Genomic DNA, 17,767 nt, shown 5'->3' on the forward strand with positions numbered 1-17,767 from the left:
ACACCCATCCGTAACACGCGCTCCAGCAGGTGTATCTCTCTGATCATCCCTAAAGCCAACACCTCATTTGGCCGCCTTTCGTTCCAGTACTCTGCTGCCTGTGACTGCAACGAATTGTAAAAATCGCTGAAGTTGGAAACTTTTATCTCCCTCACCTCCTTCAAACATCAGCTATCTGAGCAGCTAACCGATCGCTGCTGCTGTACATAGTCTATTGGTAAATAGCCCACCCATTTTCACCAACCTCATTCCCATACTGTTTTTATACTGTTTTTATTTATTTACTTTTCTGCTCTTTTGCACACCAATGTGTCTACCTGTACATGACCATCTGATCATTTATCACTCCAGTGCTAATCTGCAAAATTGTAATTATTCGCCTACCTCATGCCTTTTGCACACATTGTATATAGACTCCCCCTTTTTTTCTACTGTGTTATTGACTTGTTAATTGTTTACTCCAAGTGTAACTCTGTGTTGTCTGTTCACACTGCTATGCTTTATCTTGGCCAGGTCGCAGTTGCAAACGAGAACTTGTTCTCAACTAGCCTACCTGGTTAAATAAAGGTGAAATAAAAATAAATAAAAAATAAAAAAATAGGTTTCGTTCCGTTTGTTGTTTTTGTATATGTATAAGTTATTTCATGTATCACGATCTTTGTTCATTAAAGACATGAGTAACCGCTACGCTGCATTTCGGTCTGACTCTCATTCTACAAACGAAGAACGCCGTTACAGGTAAACACTATTGAAGTGTATAATTGTAATATATACATGCAGACACAGCATCATTCAAATAATGGAGTTTCATATGACTGAAAAATAATGTCTCAGAGATTCATACCTGAACTACATCTTTATTTGCCAAGGAAGAGTACATTATCAGTGAATATATTCAATGTACAGACTACAATGTTGGAATCTCATACGTGGTAATAACTACAGTAGATGTGTATATAGGACTTGCATCCTTGGCACAATAAAGTTATTATATTCTACTCTATCCATAGGCTTAATTAATGCCATTCAGACTTGAAGTTGATACAACAACTATGATAGCTGAGGTTCATAGATTGGTATGAACCTAACGTTTTAGGGTCCATAAACAGATCGGCTACATATTGTATCTTGCTACACATCCATATGCATACAGTTATTTTTATCCTCCACTACACAATTTGCAAGTAAATACTTAGCTGTTACTTCAGCTGCATTGCACGGCAAGCTTACACAATTGTACATTCAATTTGCAGTAAATGCTTTAGTGAGATTCTTCACATTCACTGTTTCACAAGACGACAACCTGGTTTGCTGGTTTTCTCAGGAGTCCCTAAAACATTAAACAAAGTCATTCTCCTAACGCTAGCTGGCTAATGTTAGCTAGTCAGATAACTTGTTAAATAGACATTTTCGTGAATTAACATTTCGTTGAAGATCGCCACAAGGCAAGGGTGGCTCGCGTCAAAAATAGATATGATTGGTCATATAAAAACCTTGGGACCCAAATGCCTAATGAGTGCTCTAACTCCCCCTTGTGGTGGTCTAGAGTAACGAAGCCGTGATCCTGGGTACCTCTTAAGTCCCGCGGTGCAAGCTCGCAACTTTTAAAGGAGGAACCACTGTATGTATATACTGTATCTTATACCATCTATTGCATCTTACCTATGCTGCTCGGCCATCACTCATCTATATACTTATATGTACATATTCTCATTCCATTCCTTTAGATGTGTGTATTAGGTTGTTTTTGTGCATTTTTTAAATTTATTACTTGTTAGATATTACGGCACTGTTGAAACTAGAAGCACAAACATTTCGCTACACTCTCATTAACATCTGCTAACCATGTGTATAATATAATATATATGCCATTTAGCAGACGATTTTATCCAAAGCGACTTAAATAGTAAGTCAGTTAATGAAAGTATACATATTTGATTTACTAATAGGCTTCTGTTTCTCCTGAATATCTGGAAGTAAAAAGCATACCTCTTAAAATAAATGACCGGTGAAACCCTTATCACATGAATAGATATGTTCAGAAGAAATACAAAATATGTTCTTATTAAAATAGAAAGAGATTTAGTGATACACACCAGTTCCAGAAACACAGGAATCACTAATGCAGAGTTGTAGACATGGTTGTTGGGGTGAAATCAGAATTAGCTAAGTAACATTGACATATTTAACCTTTTCACATGGGTGTGATCATTCTACAGTGGTACCTGTAGCTTACGGTCAAAAAGGTGTGATTATAACGCTTATTAAGGGCGTCCAGTTTTGGTATGACACAACAATCAGCATTTGAGCTGTTCACAATGTTTTTTCAGAAACATTTTGCACAAACAAGGTCCTTACAAAGTTATGTCCAGAATGTGACCAGTTTATTTTGGTATGCAATGTTCAGACATTCACAGAAATAGCTACAGCATAACACAATCATCCAAACCAGAAAAATGTAGGTGACAATTGTCCTAGCGCTAACTGAGGAAAGAATGGCATAACACAAGGGTTCATATTTTTATACCTCTCGGCTCACAGAAACTACAATATGAATTAGCTAATAGCAATTACTATTTATAATAAATCACATCACGGGTGAGCTCGCCATTGATCGAAATAACTGAGTTAAACACTTTCTCGAAATCGAAAGTAATCGGACAATGGGGAGTTTCTGCGCACAGCCATGCTTGTTTTTAACAATAATAAGAGGAGACAAGATGAGTTTGGTCTGTTTATAGTATGCATGTTGAAGGGGGTGTGTCATCTACAATCATCCACTTCCCTTCATTCACTTCCGGAGGTTTTCCCGAAAGATGAGTGAACCATTCCTTCACCTCATTATAACATCTTTGATCTGACATAATGCATTGTATAATGTCAACAAAACATGGCGCCACACATAGCTGGCAAATAGCTTAGCTCATTATCAGTACAGCATTCAAAAACGTATTTTACACACATCATAGGTATCCATTACAATATTTGCAATAATCAGAATGCATTATTTGTCACCAGTAATTGAAAACAAGTGAATAAAACTGTAAATACATTATCCTCTTTACATACATACTCTATGCGCCTACAGTAGAAACGAGAACACAATATACAGATAATAAGGAACTTACTTATGTGTAAGGAAAACAACAAGGAAGGCAAAGCGAGTGCCACCAAGAACATGTTCAAATTCTTGCAAGATGGCGCAAATATATGCACAAACATGAGTGAAGTGTAGTGGGCTCAGTAAAGTAAAGCCTCAAACATAAATTGTCCGCAACGCAGAAATGGGCTCCTTCTATGTGAATTAATTAATGAGGAGGCGGAACACACCTCAATTCAACCTGTTGTTAGACAATACAACTTGCTAGAAAATAATTTCAAATTGACAAGTTGAAACATGGCCAATAGATATTTATCAGCCACTGCATGTTAACTGTCATGTTGCGTAATAATCACATTTTGGAACAGTGAGCGCATTCTGACATTACTGCATAAAACACCTCATGCAGGGGAGACCTTTAGAACTCACATGTGAAAAGGTTAAGGAGTCTCATTTGCAGAATATGCTTACATGTTTTACTTGCTGTTGATATGTCTCCCTTCAGACTCTGGTGTTGGCGGCTGCACTTCCTCCCTCATATGGGCCTGTGGGTAGGCGGGGGTGAAAGCTTCTGCTTTAGTGAGCTAAGCTTTAGCATTGAGGAGGTTGACAAAGTACATGTGTTTAACTTGTGACACACCTCTATGTGTTTCACCATTCACCTCCGGATGAAAAGCGTGCCCAAAGTAAACTGCCTGCTACTCGTATAATTGGTAGATTTGGAAAGATAACACTCTAAAGTTTCCAGAGCTGTTAAAATGATGTCTGTGAGTATAACATAACTGATATGGCAGGCGAAAAGCTGAGGAGAATCCATCCAGGAAGTGCCATTATTTTGAAATGGCTGTTTTTCCAATGAAAACCTATCCACCATTTAAAGGGATAGGACCCAGATTCCGTTCCCTATGGCTTCCACTAGTTGTGAAGTCTTTAGACATTGTTTCAGGATTTTATTCTGAAAAATTAGGGAGAATGACAACTTTGAGTGAGTGGGATAGTGGGATGCCTCCAGAGCTGTTTGCTGCGCGCAACCAAGAGTGTGCATTTCTTGTTTTTCTTTTGTATTGATGACGCTATTGTCCAGTTTAAATATGATCAATTATTTAGGCTAAAAACAACCTGAGGATTGATTATAAACATTGTTTGACATGTTTTTACGAACTTTACTGATACTATTTGGAATTTCTCTCTGCCCATAGTGACTGCCTTTGAGCCATTGGATTACTGAAAAAAACAAATTGAGGTTTTTGGATATAAACAGGGACTTTATCAAACAAAATTAACATTTATTTTGTAACTGGGAGTCTTGTGAGTGCAACCATATGAACATCAAAGGTAAGTGATCAATTGTATTGCTATTTCTGATTTTCGCAACTAATGTAACGACGTTCGTCTGTTGTAAGAAGAGAGTCAGACCGAAATGCAGCGTGTAGGTTACTCATGACTTTAATGAATGAAAACGGTACATGAAATAACTGATATAAGAAAACAACAAACGAAACGTGAAACTAATTACAGCCTATCTGGTGACTGCTACACAGAGACAGGAACAAACACCCACAAAATACAAAGCGAAACTCAGGCTGCCTAAATACGGTTCCCAATCAGAGACAATGATAAGCACCTGACTCCAATTGAGAATCGCCTCAGGCAGCCAAGCCTAACAACACCCCTAATCAGCCGCGATCCCAAATATTACAAACCCCAATACGAAACACAACATATAAACCCATGTCACACCCTAGCCACCCAAACATATAGCAAAAACACAAAATACAAAGACCAAGGCGTGACAACTAATCTACTGTATGGTAACTGTATGTAATGTTTTGTGTGCTGTCCTCAGAAAATCGCATACTTTGCTTTCACCATTAAGCCTTTTTGAAATCTGACACGGCGGCTGGATTAACAACACGGTAAGCTTTATTTTGATGTATTACACTTGTGATTTCATGAATGTTAAATATTTATAATAATTTAATTTGAATTTGGCGCTCTGCAATTTCACCGGATCAAATCAAATCAAATCCGGATGTTGGCCAGGTGGGACGCTACCGTTCCAGGAACCCATATTAAGTGAGGTATCCTTGTACATAATTGTTAACTAGCCAGTTGCGGGCAGTCAAAAGTCCATAAAACGAGGGACTATAGCGCAGGTGTGATGCCTTACGAGGGCACCTGGCTTGGCAAAGTTCAAATGATAATGTGTAATGTTTTGATAAATGGGGTAAACAGGAATGCCCTTGGTTACAATTGTTATATGCTATTTCTAGTGTTTTGTTATTGCTGGTGTTGATGTTGTATTGGATTTTTGGGACCGTGTTACACAGTTAGATAGGAGACACAGGTGCTCTGTTGGTAGTTTTGCACATTTGGATAGACATTAGAGAATCTGCTGCTGCTTTTGAAGCTGTACTGCTTTGTGCTGACATTGTTGCTATGAGTCAACTAACTGAATGTGCTTCACACTGTTCATGCTCTCATCTTACAGGCAAAGACTGCTCATCTGACTCCAGCAAGGCTGCTCCTCTATCAGTATGTGCTTCTTAATATGTCTCATGTGACCCTGAAAAGAGCTTGTATCAAAGTCAAAATGCTGATTTGGAACTATTTGTGGATGATTCAGCTCAGAGGTCTGAGAAAGGAGAACCACTTTATTGCCTATACTATAACATCTGCTTCAACCACACTTGAATGTGCTAAATTGGCATCACATCTCTCAGCTCAGGCTGCAGAACTGTATGCACTCTTAAGCGCTTGTATCCTGGCTAAAGGCCACAATCTATACTGACAGCAGGTATGCATTTGGGGTCATGCATGATTTTGGTACTCTGTGGAAACGGTGTGGGTTCCTCACGTCCTCTGGTATAAAACAATTGTCTATCGAAACTGGTTGATAACCTCTTGAAAGCAATTCTTCTCCCCTCTGAAATAGCAGTGTGTAAGTGTCTGGCACATATTAACTCTTCTGATCCTGTCTCCAAAGGCAATGCAGTGGCTTATCTGGCTGGAAACGCAGCAGCTGTGTGCTGCTGATTGTCCTGTTTTGCAGATGGTTTTACTGGACCATTGCAGGTGTTGCTGACAACCCCCACCGCTGTCTGAGTAGCTATAGAGGTCCTTGTGTATCCATGCTAACCACTGCAGGATGGTGCCATACCACCAGGGGGGTGATGGACTTCAGGATGGCGTAGGGTAGTCGTCGAGGGACTAGATGGCCAGGGGAGAGCCAAGCTGAGACTCTGAGCATCATGGTGTTTGCCCTTGTTCTTATCTCTCTCGTCACAGTTGCTATATGGACGGTGGTGACCGAAGAGGTGCCATACGATGAACTGAACGGAAAGGCTGGACAAAAGGGGATCAGCACTTATATCATGCAGACCCATTGGACTGTACCAGACGCCAGAGACATGACTGTACCATTTGATCTGATGAGGTGTGTATCTAGCAATCTGTATTTTCTGATTCTCATTTCTATTTTTTCAAATTGTGATAATGTCCTGAGGAATAACGGTTGTGAACTTAGTTCCCCAACGGAGGTAGTTTACATGGAAATATAGGTTTTTAATTCATTAATTTGATTGATTTTTATAACCTGTACCATGTAAGTTGCCATGTTACTATTCTTATTTTCTCAAGAAAGAACATAGTCCATTTGAGAGAGGAATATAGGAGGGAAATCAGAATTATCTAAGTAACATTTGCAGAATATGCTTACATGTTTTAATTACGGTTGATATGTCTCCCTTCAGACTGTTGTTGGTGGCTGTATTTCCTCCCTCATATGGGCCTGTGCTTAGGCAGTGTAGAAGTATTTGCTTTCACATCCTCCTCAGACACCACTCAGTCTTTTTGACCTCAGTCACTTGAGGAGAGAAGTGAGGCTTGTTCATCACATGCTGCTGTGGAGAGTAGCTGAAAGAGAACATGGCAATAGGAGGTCAGAGGGGAGCATTTGTTTTTATATGTGAAGGTGTATCTAATATGAACCCAGGGATGGGGTGAGTGTAGGAACCAATAATATTCCTTGTGTCAGCACCCCTCCACCCTCTGGCCCATGGTGAGGGATTAATTGTCCATAAAGCTCTGAGAGAGGATTTTGCAGATCGAGGGAAGGGTACTAAAAATTGTCTGCAGCATTAAATGTTCCGAAGAACACCGTGGCCTCTATCATTCTTAAATGGAATAAGTTCGTAACCACCGAGACTCTTCCTAGAACTGTCCGCCAAGGCCAAACTGAGCAATCAGGGGAGAAGGACTTAGCCAAAAGGCACCTAAAGATTCTCAGACCATGAGAATCAAGATTCTCTGGTCTGATGAAACCAAGACTGAACTCTTTGGCCTGAATGCCAAGCTTCACGTCTGGAGGAAATCTGGCACTATCCCTACGGTGAAGCATGGTGTTGGCAGCAGCATGCTGTGGGGATGTTTTTCATCGGCAGGGACTGGGAGACTAGTCAGGATCAAGGAAAATATGAACGGTGCAAAGCACGAGAGATCCTTGATGAAAACATGCTCTAGAGTGCTCAGGACTCCAGACTGGGGCAAAGGTTCACCTTCCAACAGGACGACGACCCTAAGCACACAGCCAAGACAATAGAAAAACCAAGGCTATTGAGGAGTCTGCCGATAAGAATACAGTGATTGACAGAGTCGAAAGCCTTGGCCAGGTTGATGAAGACTGTTGCACAGTACTGTCTTTTATCGATGGCGGTTTAAATATAGTTTAGTACCTTGGGCGTGGCCGAGGTGCACCCATGACTGGCTCGGAAACCGGATTGCACAGGGAAGAAGGTACGGTGGGATTCGTAATGGTCAGCGATCTGTTTATTAACTTGGCTTTTGAAGACTTCAGATAGGCAGGGCAGGATGGAAATAGGTCTGTAACGGTTTGGGTCTAGGGTGTCATCCCCCTTTGAAGATGGGGATGACCGCGGCAGCTTTCCAATCTTTAGGGATCTCGGACGATACGAAAGAGAGGTTGAACAGGCTGGTAATAGGGGTTGCAACAATGGCGGCGGATAGTTTTAGAAAGAGAGGGTCCAGATTGTCTAGAGCAGCTGATTTGCACGGGACCAGGTTTTGCAGCGCTTTCAGAACATCTGCTATCTGGATTTGGGTGGAGGAGAAGCTGTGGAGGCTTGGGCGAGTAGCTGCGGGGGGGTCAGAGCTGTTGGCCGGGGTTGGAGTAGCCAGGAGGAAGGCATGGCCAGCCGTTGAGAAATGCTTATTGAAATTTTTGATTATCATGGATTTATCGGTGGTGACCGTGTTACCTAGCTTCAGTGCAGTGGGCAGCTTGGAGGAGGTGCTCTTGTTCTCCATGGACTTTACAGTGTCCCAAAACTTTTTGGAGTTAGAGTTACAGGATGCAAATTTCTGCTTGAAAAAGCTAGCCTTTGCTTTCCTGACTGACTGCGTGTATTGGTTCCTGAATTCCCTGAACAGTTGCATATCGCGGGGACTATTCAATGTTTTTGTGCTGGTCATGGGCAGTCAGGTCTGGAGTTAACCAAGGGCTATATCTGTTCTTAGTTCTGCATTCTTTGAACGGGGCATGCTTATCTAAGATGGTGAGGAAATTACTTTTAAAGAATGACCAGGCATCCTCGACTGACTGGATGAGGTCAATATCCTTCCAGGATACCCAGGCCCGGTCAATTAGAAAGGCCTGCTCGCAGAAGTGTTTTAGGGAGTGTTTGACAGTGATGAGGAGTGGTCGTTTGACCGCGGACCCATAGCGGATACAGGCAATGAGGCAGTGATTGCTGAGATCCTGATTGAAAACAGCGGAGGTGTATTTGGAGTGCAAGTTGGTCAGGATAATGTCTATGAGGTTGCCCATGTTCACGGATTTAGGGTTGTACCTGGTGGGTTCCTTGATGATTTGTGTGAGATTGAGGGCATCTAGCTTAGATTGTAGGATGTCGGGGTGTTAAGCATATCCCAGTTTAGGTCTCCTAAAAGAACAATCTCTGAGGCTAGAAGGGGAGCGATCAATTCACAAATGGTATCCAGGGCACAGCTGGGAGCGGAGGGGGTCGATAGCAGGTGGTAACAGTGAGAGACTTATTTTCAGAGAGATTCATTTTTAAAATTAAAAGTTCGAACTGTTTGGTTATAGACCTGGAAAGTATGACAGAACTTTTCAGGCTATATCTGCAGTAGATTGCAACTCCTCCCCCTTTGGCAGTTCTTTCTTGACAGAAAATGTTGTAGTTGGGTTTGGAAATCTCAGTATTTTGGGGGGCCTTCCTAATCCAGGATTCAGACACTGCAAGGACATCAGGGTTGACGGAATGTGCTAAAGCAGTGAGTAAAACAAACTTAGTTTTATGGGACTCGTCTGAAGGTAACCGGTACCGGTTTTAAAAAATGAAAGGAAGTATGGAGGTAATTTTCTGCCTACCCCCCAAAAAGGGTTAAATATGTGTAAAAAAATATATTCTAAAAATATACAGTACCAGTCAAAAGTTTGGACACACCTACTCATTCAAGGGTTTAACTTCATTTGTACTATTTTCAAAATTCTAAAATAATAGTGAAGAATGATCAACAACTACAAGAAGCGTTTAGTTGGAGTCATTGCAGCTAAAAGGTGGCAATTCATTTTTTTACACAGGGGTATTGGACAGTTTGTTTATGAAATAGATTATATGTATGTAATTGTGTAATTTGTTCACTCAGGTTCCCTTTATCTAATGTTACATTTGGTATCAAAATATGCAAAAGTAGAGGAAATTGGAAAGGAGGCAAATAGTTTTTCACAGCACTGTATATGCAAAATCAATGATATCATGTTTGGTGGTGCTTCCTGCTCTGTCCCCATCCTACACTTGCTACGAATGTCCAACCTTGTGGTCCACTATAAAAAGACAAATGCACAGAAAGTGGAATCCTCCTGATTCTTGCAATTAAATTAAAATGCACTTGTTCTAGCTTGTGCTGAGACTTGTGGTTTATGACAAGACATAATGTTGTTAGTATAGTAGTGAATATAAACATTGGTAGAGCTATGGGGAAATTATTCTTTAATGCCCTTGTTTTCTAAGACCATATCTGATGATCTCTAGAACAGGTTTAACAACATACTGTTTCTCAGAAAGGACACCATCTTTGACAAACATCCTGAAATATCACTCCTGGTAAAGGCCTGTAAACAAGTTGAATTTAATTACCATACAAATCTATCAAAAAGGCCGCTTAGAACTGCTTAGCCACAAACAAATTTGCCTGAAAGCAATTATATCCATTCCCATACAACAATAAGAGGTGCACTTCACTTTTACAACAACTGCATATTCCATTATAGGAAGATATAACACAGATCAAAAACTTCTGACATTTCTTATAATAGCTGGGATTTAAGCTACTTAAAATAGATATGGAAATGTAGTCATATTGTGCATGAATGAGTATTAGAATACCATGATATACTTCTAAAGGGGTATGTCGTTTCAGTATTAAATGACCTGTTTATAATATGACTTTTTATTACAAGGAAAGTTCTTACCAATGAATGTGTTGTCTCTTCTATTTACCTTTTAATTTACATCTGGAATAAAAACATGAAATACTCCTCTTTAAATGTTCTGTCATCCTACATTTGGACAAGAGGACACACCCCCTATATTTTCCGTTATCGTTTTTGTGACATTATAGACAGGGCTATCTCTATTTTAAAGTAGTCTATTTCCGCCACCTACTGTACAGGATTGTGTATAGTTTAAACAACAATAAAGCCAAGTCCCTAAACAGTGCTTGGATATTTGTTCAGAAATACAATCAGCGACGGTGTCAAGGTTACTCTCTGTATAAGTGGGTGTTCACTCTCTCGTGCGACCTCACAGTTCCTTAATAATCTCTGGCATGCTCATGCGAGAGAGGGAACAGTTGACTCTGGGCTATTTAGCTCGCCAGAGGGGCTTTAAGTAGACCAGAGTGGCCCTGCCCGATCAGAAAATTTTAGGGAGCCGAATGTTTTGCTTTCTCTTCTGTGTCTGATATAATACATTGGCTCATCTCTCCTGCTGTCCTGGATGGAATTTTGTGATTCCTCCTGGGGGTGGCAGGTAACCTAGCGGTTAAGATTGTCGTGGCTGTGACTATCATTAAATGTAAAGACTGTTATTTTATCAAATCAATTATCTGTGTAATTATTATTATGTGATTAAACTAATCATGTAAACATTAATTAACTAGGAAGTGGGGGCACCACGATTAAATAAATAAAAAAGTCTCTATTTCCCGAATCGACTCTTCAGATATTTTCGTATCTTATCAGACTTCTATAAATTATTTTATTTGTTACCTGATTAGTTTCCTTCCAAACGTCGTACAATTCTTGGTAATGTGCACGAACCCTAGTTTTCATAACGAATCAGTAATATACAAAATTGGCTTAATTATTAATTTACTGACTAACTAAAAATCACAGAAATACATCACAAACAAACAGTAGATATTGGTTAGTAACAATGATAGAAAGTCCCTAGTGGGCTAAGCAGATGTGACGGTTTGGTCGGCAAAGTAAAGGGGTGAGGACTGAGAAAGAGCTGGGAAGACAGAGGTGAGTCACTACACAGTCTACATTTCTATTCTTTGACATGATAAGCCTTTGCAAATGAACGGCCGCTCATTCCAGAATCATTGCAGTTCATTTATTTATGACCATATATCGCTGTGTCTTCTCTGTTGGAAACACTGGCTCGTCCTGTAGATTTCACCAGTCTCTGTTTAACTTTCCCAGAAGTCACAATTATGAAGTGCTTTGCTCAAAGTGGCCACACCCCGTGTGCCTAGAGATTACATCAGGCGACAAGATAAGAGGCGTTGTGCTTTCACAACCATTCTAGATGGTGATAAAGACAGATAAATATGTGCTACCTTTCACTTTGAACAGAGTGCATTGTAGTGTTGGATTTAGTAATAGAGTACTGAGATAAATAGAAGTGACAGGTTAAGATAGTGAATATTTATCTAAACATTTGTGAGGTACAGGGTGTATCCTTTAATGCCCTTAGTTTCTAAGACCATATCAGATTATCTCTAGGTCAGTTTAAGCAACATACTGTTTCTCAGAAATGACACCATCTTTGATAAACATGAGGAAATATCTCTCCTGGTAAATGCCTGTAAACATTTAGAATATAATTACCTATCAATATGCTGTTTAGAACTGCTCAGCCATAAACAAATTCGCTTCAAAGCAATTATATCCATCCACATACAACAATAAGAGGTGCACTGTACCAATGAACTTTGCAATTTGATGGATTGTAAAAATAAATAAACTCATATTCCATGATAGGAAGATATAACACAGAACAAAAACATCTGACATTTCTTATAATGGCTGGGATTTAAGCTACTTTTCCCCACATGTGCAAAGGAAGACATTTTATTTATTTTTCAGGAAATCACTCATATTCTGCATGAGTATCAGAATACCTTAATATACTTCTATAATGGTATGTTATTTCTGGATTGCCCTGTTGATGGTATGCATTTCTATTTCAAGTAATGTTCTTACCTTTGAATGTGTTGTCTCTTATCGGCTTTCACTTTGCATCCCGATAAAATATGAAATACTCCTCTTTCAAAATGTATGTCCTCCTAGAGTTGAACAAGAGCACAACCCCCTGTATTATCCGTAATTTTTTTTGTGAGAGTATGGGCAGTACCATTGAGGGCAAGCTCCATATTAAATAAGTACATTTTTTCTTCAACAAACTTATTGGTGCGTACTGCCACCTACTGTGCAGGATTGTGTATAGTTTAAACAGGCATAAATCCAAGCACCTAAACAGAGCTGGGATATTTGCTTAGAAATATAATCAAAGATGGTGGATAAATAAGATACTCAGTCCGTTTTCCATTGAAAAACCTTTTCAAGGTTCCTGTCTGTAAGTGGGCATTCCATCTCTTGCGTGAGCATGCTTTTCCTGAGCGAGCTCACTGGTCCTCCATAATATCTAGCATGCTCATGAGAGAGAGAGAACAGTTGACTCTGGGCTACTTAGTGTCCCCTCCCTGCTCGCCTCAACGGGGAAAATAAGTAGACCTGAGTGGCCCCGCCCAATTAGATTTTTTGGGGGGAAACATGTGTTTTGCTTTATCTTCTGGTATAATGTGTTGGCTGATCCATCCTGCTGATCTGGATGGAATTCTATGATTCCTCCGGGGGTGGCAGGTGGCCTAGCATTTAAGAATGTTGGACTAGTCATCAAAAGGTTGTTGGTTCAAATCTACGATATGACTAGGTGAAAAATCTGTCTATGTGCCATTGAGCAAGGCAGCCACCAGCCGCGGGGGTCCAAGTCCGGCCCAGATGACTACTTAGAAACAATGGAAGCCATTATTGACACTGGACATGATAAAACATACTTTTACGGTACACTATATACAGTTGAAGTCAGAAGTTTACATGCACTTAGGTTGGAATCATTAAACCTCGTTTTTCAACCACTCCACAAATTTTATGTTAAACTTCTCTGGGATATGTGGGATGGTAGCGTCCCACTTGGCCAAAAGCCAGAAGAAATGTACCACGCCAAATTCAAATATATTACTATAAAAATCAATCTTTCATGAAATCACACATGAAAGACACAATTAAAGCTACACATGTTGTGAATCCAGCCAACAAGTCTGATTTCAAAAAGGATTTACAGCGAAAGCACATCAAACGCTTATGTTAGCTCAGTACATAGCCACAGAAAAACACAATTTTCCCAGCCAAAGAGAGGAGTCACAAAAAGCAGAAATGGAGATAAAATTAATCACTAACCTTTGATAATCTTCATCAGATGACACTCATAGGACTTAATGTTACACAATACATTTATGTTTTGTTCGATAATGTGCATATTTATATCCACAAATCTCGGTTTACATTGGCGCCATGTTCAGAAATGCCTCAAATATCCGGAGAAAGTGCAGAGAGCCACGTCAAATAACAGAAATAACGTTGATGAAAGATACATGTTTAACATAGAATTAAAGATATACTTGTTCTTAATGCAACCGCTGTGTCAGATCTAAAAAAAACTTTGCGGAAAAAGCACACCATGCAATAATCTGAGACGGCAATCAGATATAACATTTCTCCGCCATGTTGGAGTCAACAGAAATACGAAATGACATCATAAATATTCCCTTACCTTTGATGATCTTCATCAGAATGCACTCACAGGAATCATAGTTTCACAATAAATCGTTGTTTTGTTCGATAATGTCTATTACTTATGTCTAAGTAGCTACTTTTGCTAGCATGTTTAGTGCACATGTCCAAACGCTCGCGCAGATGCAGGCGAACTCAGACAAACTTCAAAAAGTTATATAACAGGTCGAATAAACTGGTCTAACTAAATAGAGAATCAATCTTCAGGATGTTATCATAACTATCCAATAACGTTCCAACCGGAGAATTCCTTTGTGTCTCTAGAAGTTATGAAAAGCAAGACGAAATCATTAGGAACGCGCGTGACCAGGAACTGGCATTCTGCCAGACCAATGACTGGACCACCTCCCATCCGGCTCAGCATCACAGTAGCGGCTTCATTCCACATTCTACAGACTGTTGACATCTAGTGGAAGGCGTAGGATGGGCAGATCCATATCTTAAAGGGGATTGAATAGGCGATGAATTGAACATCGACCAGTCTCAGAATTCTCACTTCCTTTTTGGATTTTCTTCTCAGGTTTTTGCCTGCCATATGAGTTCTGTTATACTCACAGACATAATTCAAACAGTTTTAGAAACTTCAGACTGTTTCCTATCCAATAGTAATAATACTATGCAAATATTAGCATCTAGGACAGAGTAGGATGCAGTTCACTATCCCTAACAGGTTTTAATCAGATGTTGTAAAACAGGCTAGATTTTAATTAGTTATAGTTTATTTAAATGTACACATTGTTTAGTCATTATTCATAAAATCCCTAACAAGGAGGCAGTTCACTATGGGCACAGAATTCATCCAAAAGTGAAAATACTTCCTCCTATCACAAAGAAGTTTTAACAAACTATAGTTTTGGCAAGTAAGTTAGGACATTAAATGTGTGCATGACACAAGTAATGTTTCCAACAATTGTTTACAGACAGATTATTACACTTATACTTCACTGTATCACAATTCCAGTGGGTCAGAAGTTTAGAGCCAAAAATGTGAATAGTCACAATGATTCACACCCACCTGCATATTGTTGCATCTCTTTCAGCTCTGAGGAAGAAAACATTGATTCTTATCCAATTTCACAAATATAATTTAAAGACTGCCAACCCATACATTAAAATACTTGGTAAGACTTTAAAATAGATTTTCATAAATAATCCTTTATAAATTATTATAAAAGCTTACTTTCAGCAAATACTCTCTCACAACCTTCATGAGATAATCCTATATCGCATATATTCTCCTTTCCACCAAGCCCAGATACTGTTTTTTTCATGATATGCTTGATGTGTACAATACATATTGTAAAAACATATGTTTTCACAGACTCACAAACAACTTCTAAGACCGGTGAGAAATACATATCCAAACCTATGCTTAGAACAAAGCGGCTTATGGTTTTGTACCTGTATGAGGTAGACATGGTCCTCGGTGCGTGACAGCTGCTCCAGAGCACCGCTTCTCTTCTGGAGATCAGTGATTTCCTCCTCCAGCTCTTTGACGAGCCCTTCAGCCTGTGTCTCTGCTGCTTTCTGCTTCTCCTCAATCACATCATAGAGCTCAATATGGACCTTGGAAATTGACTTCATTAAATCACTGGATATCTGGGTACTGTCCATTAACTTTTTATTGGCACTCGTCTGGTAAGAAAAATACAACACAAATGACAGATCAACAATAAGTTAAAGAACAAATAGGTAAATATACTTTGATTATATAGGGGCAAGAAATGACACCTCATGAATAATGTATCAGCAGGATAAGAATATATTAAAGTGGATCCCACATATAGAGGAGAACAATACAAGTCAGGATGCTTATGTGAGAACTCACTCTGCTGAGCTCCACTGATTGTTTGATCTCCTTCACCTTCTTCTCTCTGCCCTGGAGCATCTGCTGGACATTTACCTCAAGTGTGCTTGACCTGGGCCTGGGGAAACAACCGTAAACAAAATTGTTAATAATCAATGGTTGACAAATTCCCAGGTTTTCTAGAAATCCCGATTGGATGACTCTTGGAATCAAGAGGAAATCTGGGAGTCCTGCAACTTGGATATCTGGATAACCTATGCATTTTGGGGTAAAGTTACTGGAATTTTCTAACCTTATTCATGCCCCATATTTGCTCATTCATTTTCGTCTGCTATGTACAGTTTTTTTTTAAATATAATTTTTGATTTTAGAAAAGTGCTGTGGGTATTTTACCACAAGATCATCTTCACTTCTGACTCTTTTTCCACAGTTAAAATTAAGTGATTTTTTGTGGTCCTTCTCAGCACACATCTGGCACAGACACGTCTGGTCGTTCTGACAGAATATGTCCCGGAGCCTCTTGTGCTTCTTGCACCTCCTGTCCTCCAGGTTCTTCACAGGGTCCACTGGCGTGTGTCTCTTCAGGGTTGCCACTATGGTGAGGCTCCAGGTGAATCTCACAGAAAGAGGTCAGACACACCAGGCAGGAATTCAGGGACTTGAGCTTCCTCCCAGAGCAGAGGTCACAGGCCATATCGCCAGGACCAGCGAAGACCGGGCGCTTCATATCCTTAACACTCAAGACTTAAAATTACCAACTACTTCTCTGTATGACGTGTTGACCCGGAGCTTTTGAAGAACTCCTCTTTACACATAGGGAACTGGGGTATATCACTGGAATCCCAGTAACGTTCGATACAATTCTTTCAGAAGTTGTGGCCACAGGGAGTGGTGACTGGGTTCATGAATAAATCTAGACAGGCAGTTCAATTGCTCTGTCTCTCAAGCAGACTACTTCTAGAGGAAGCCATATCTGAAAATAGAATAGTGTGTTGGTCAATGTCATTTGAATCTTGACCCAAAACCCACATTTCTTGCAAGGTAATCAAAGCCCAGAGAACAATTGAAGTCGATTGGGGCGGCAGGGTAGCCTAGTGGTTAGAGCGTTGGCCTAATAACCGGAAGGTTGCAAGTTCAAATCCCTGAGCTGATAAAGTACAAATCTGTCATTCTGCCCCTGAACAGGCAGTTAACTAACCCATTGTTCCTAGGCCGTCATTGAAAATAAGAATTTGTTCTTAACTGACTTGCCTACTTAAATAAAGGTAAAAAAAAGTATTTTAAAAAGTCAATACATTTGGTATGAAAATTCTTCAATACCCTAGGATTCCTTAGCCTGTTCCCAGATCAGTTTGTACTCTTGCCAACTCCATTTCTGTCATTGTCAAGCCAAACATGACAATGATTTAGCATGATCGCAGAAACAGACTGCCACTTTGGCATGAGGATTTTATGACCATATCAGATGGTCTCTTCCTTAACACACCGAGAAATATCACTGCAGATGGGTACTTAGCACAGTAGGAGGCCGTTCCATCTCTTGCTAGAACAAAATACATTCCTGCTGTGTACTGAGCTGGTACCGACAAACCGTTTCTACATGTAGAATCGCAATGCTGGTTAGTGGCTGAGAACCTCTATGTGGGGGAGCATACAGAAGAGACAAGACAAAGAGGAC

The 17,767-nt window shown here is 39.9% G+C and overlaps 1 protein-coding gene across 1 annotated transcript in view; it reads right to left on the reverse strand.

The window, feature by feature from the left end:
- LOC124008652 (E3 ubiquitin-protein ligase TRIM41-like) overlaps positions 1 to 12,676 on the reverse strand; it is a 34,989-nt gene extending 22,313 nt beyond the window's left edge. The window contains exon 1 of the mRNA XM_046320130.1: positions 12,633 to 12,676. The gene's annotated coding sequence lies outside the window, so the exon portion shown is untranslated. The remainder of the gene's footprint in view (positions 1 to 12,632) is intronic.
- Between the last annotated feature and the right edge of the window lie 5,091 nt (positions 12,677 to 17,767).

This window comes from Oncorhynchus gorbuscha, linkage group LG21 (genome assembly GCF_021184085.1).
Source record: "Oncorhynchus gorbuscha isolate QuinsamMale2020 ecotype Even-year linkage group LG21, OgorEven_v1.0, whole genome shotgun sequence".
In the NCBI taxonomy this organism is placed as follows: domain Eukaryota; kingdom Metazoa; phylum Chordata; class Actinopteri; order Salmoniformes; family Salmonidae; genus Oncorhynchus; species Oncorhynchus gorbuscha.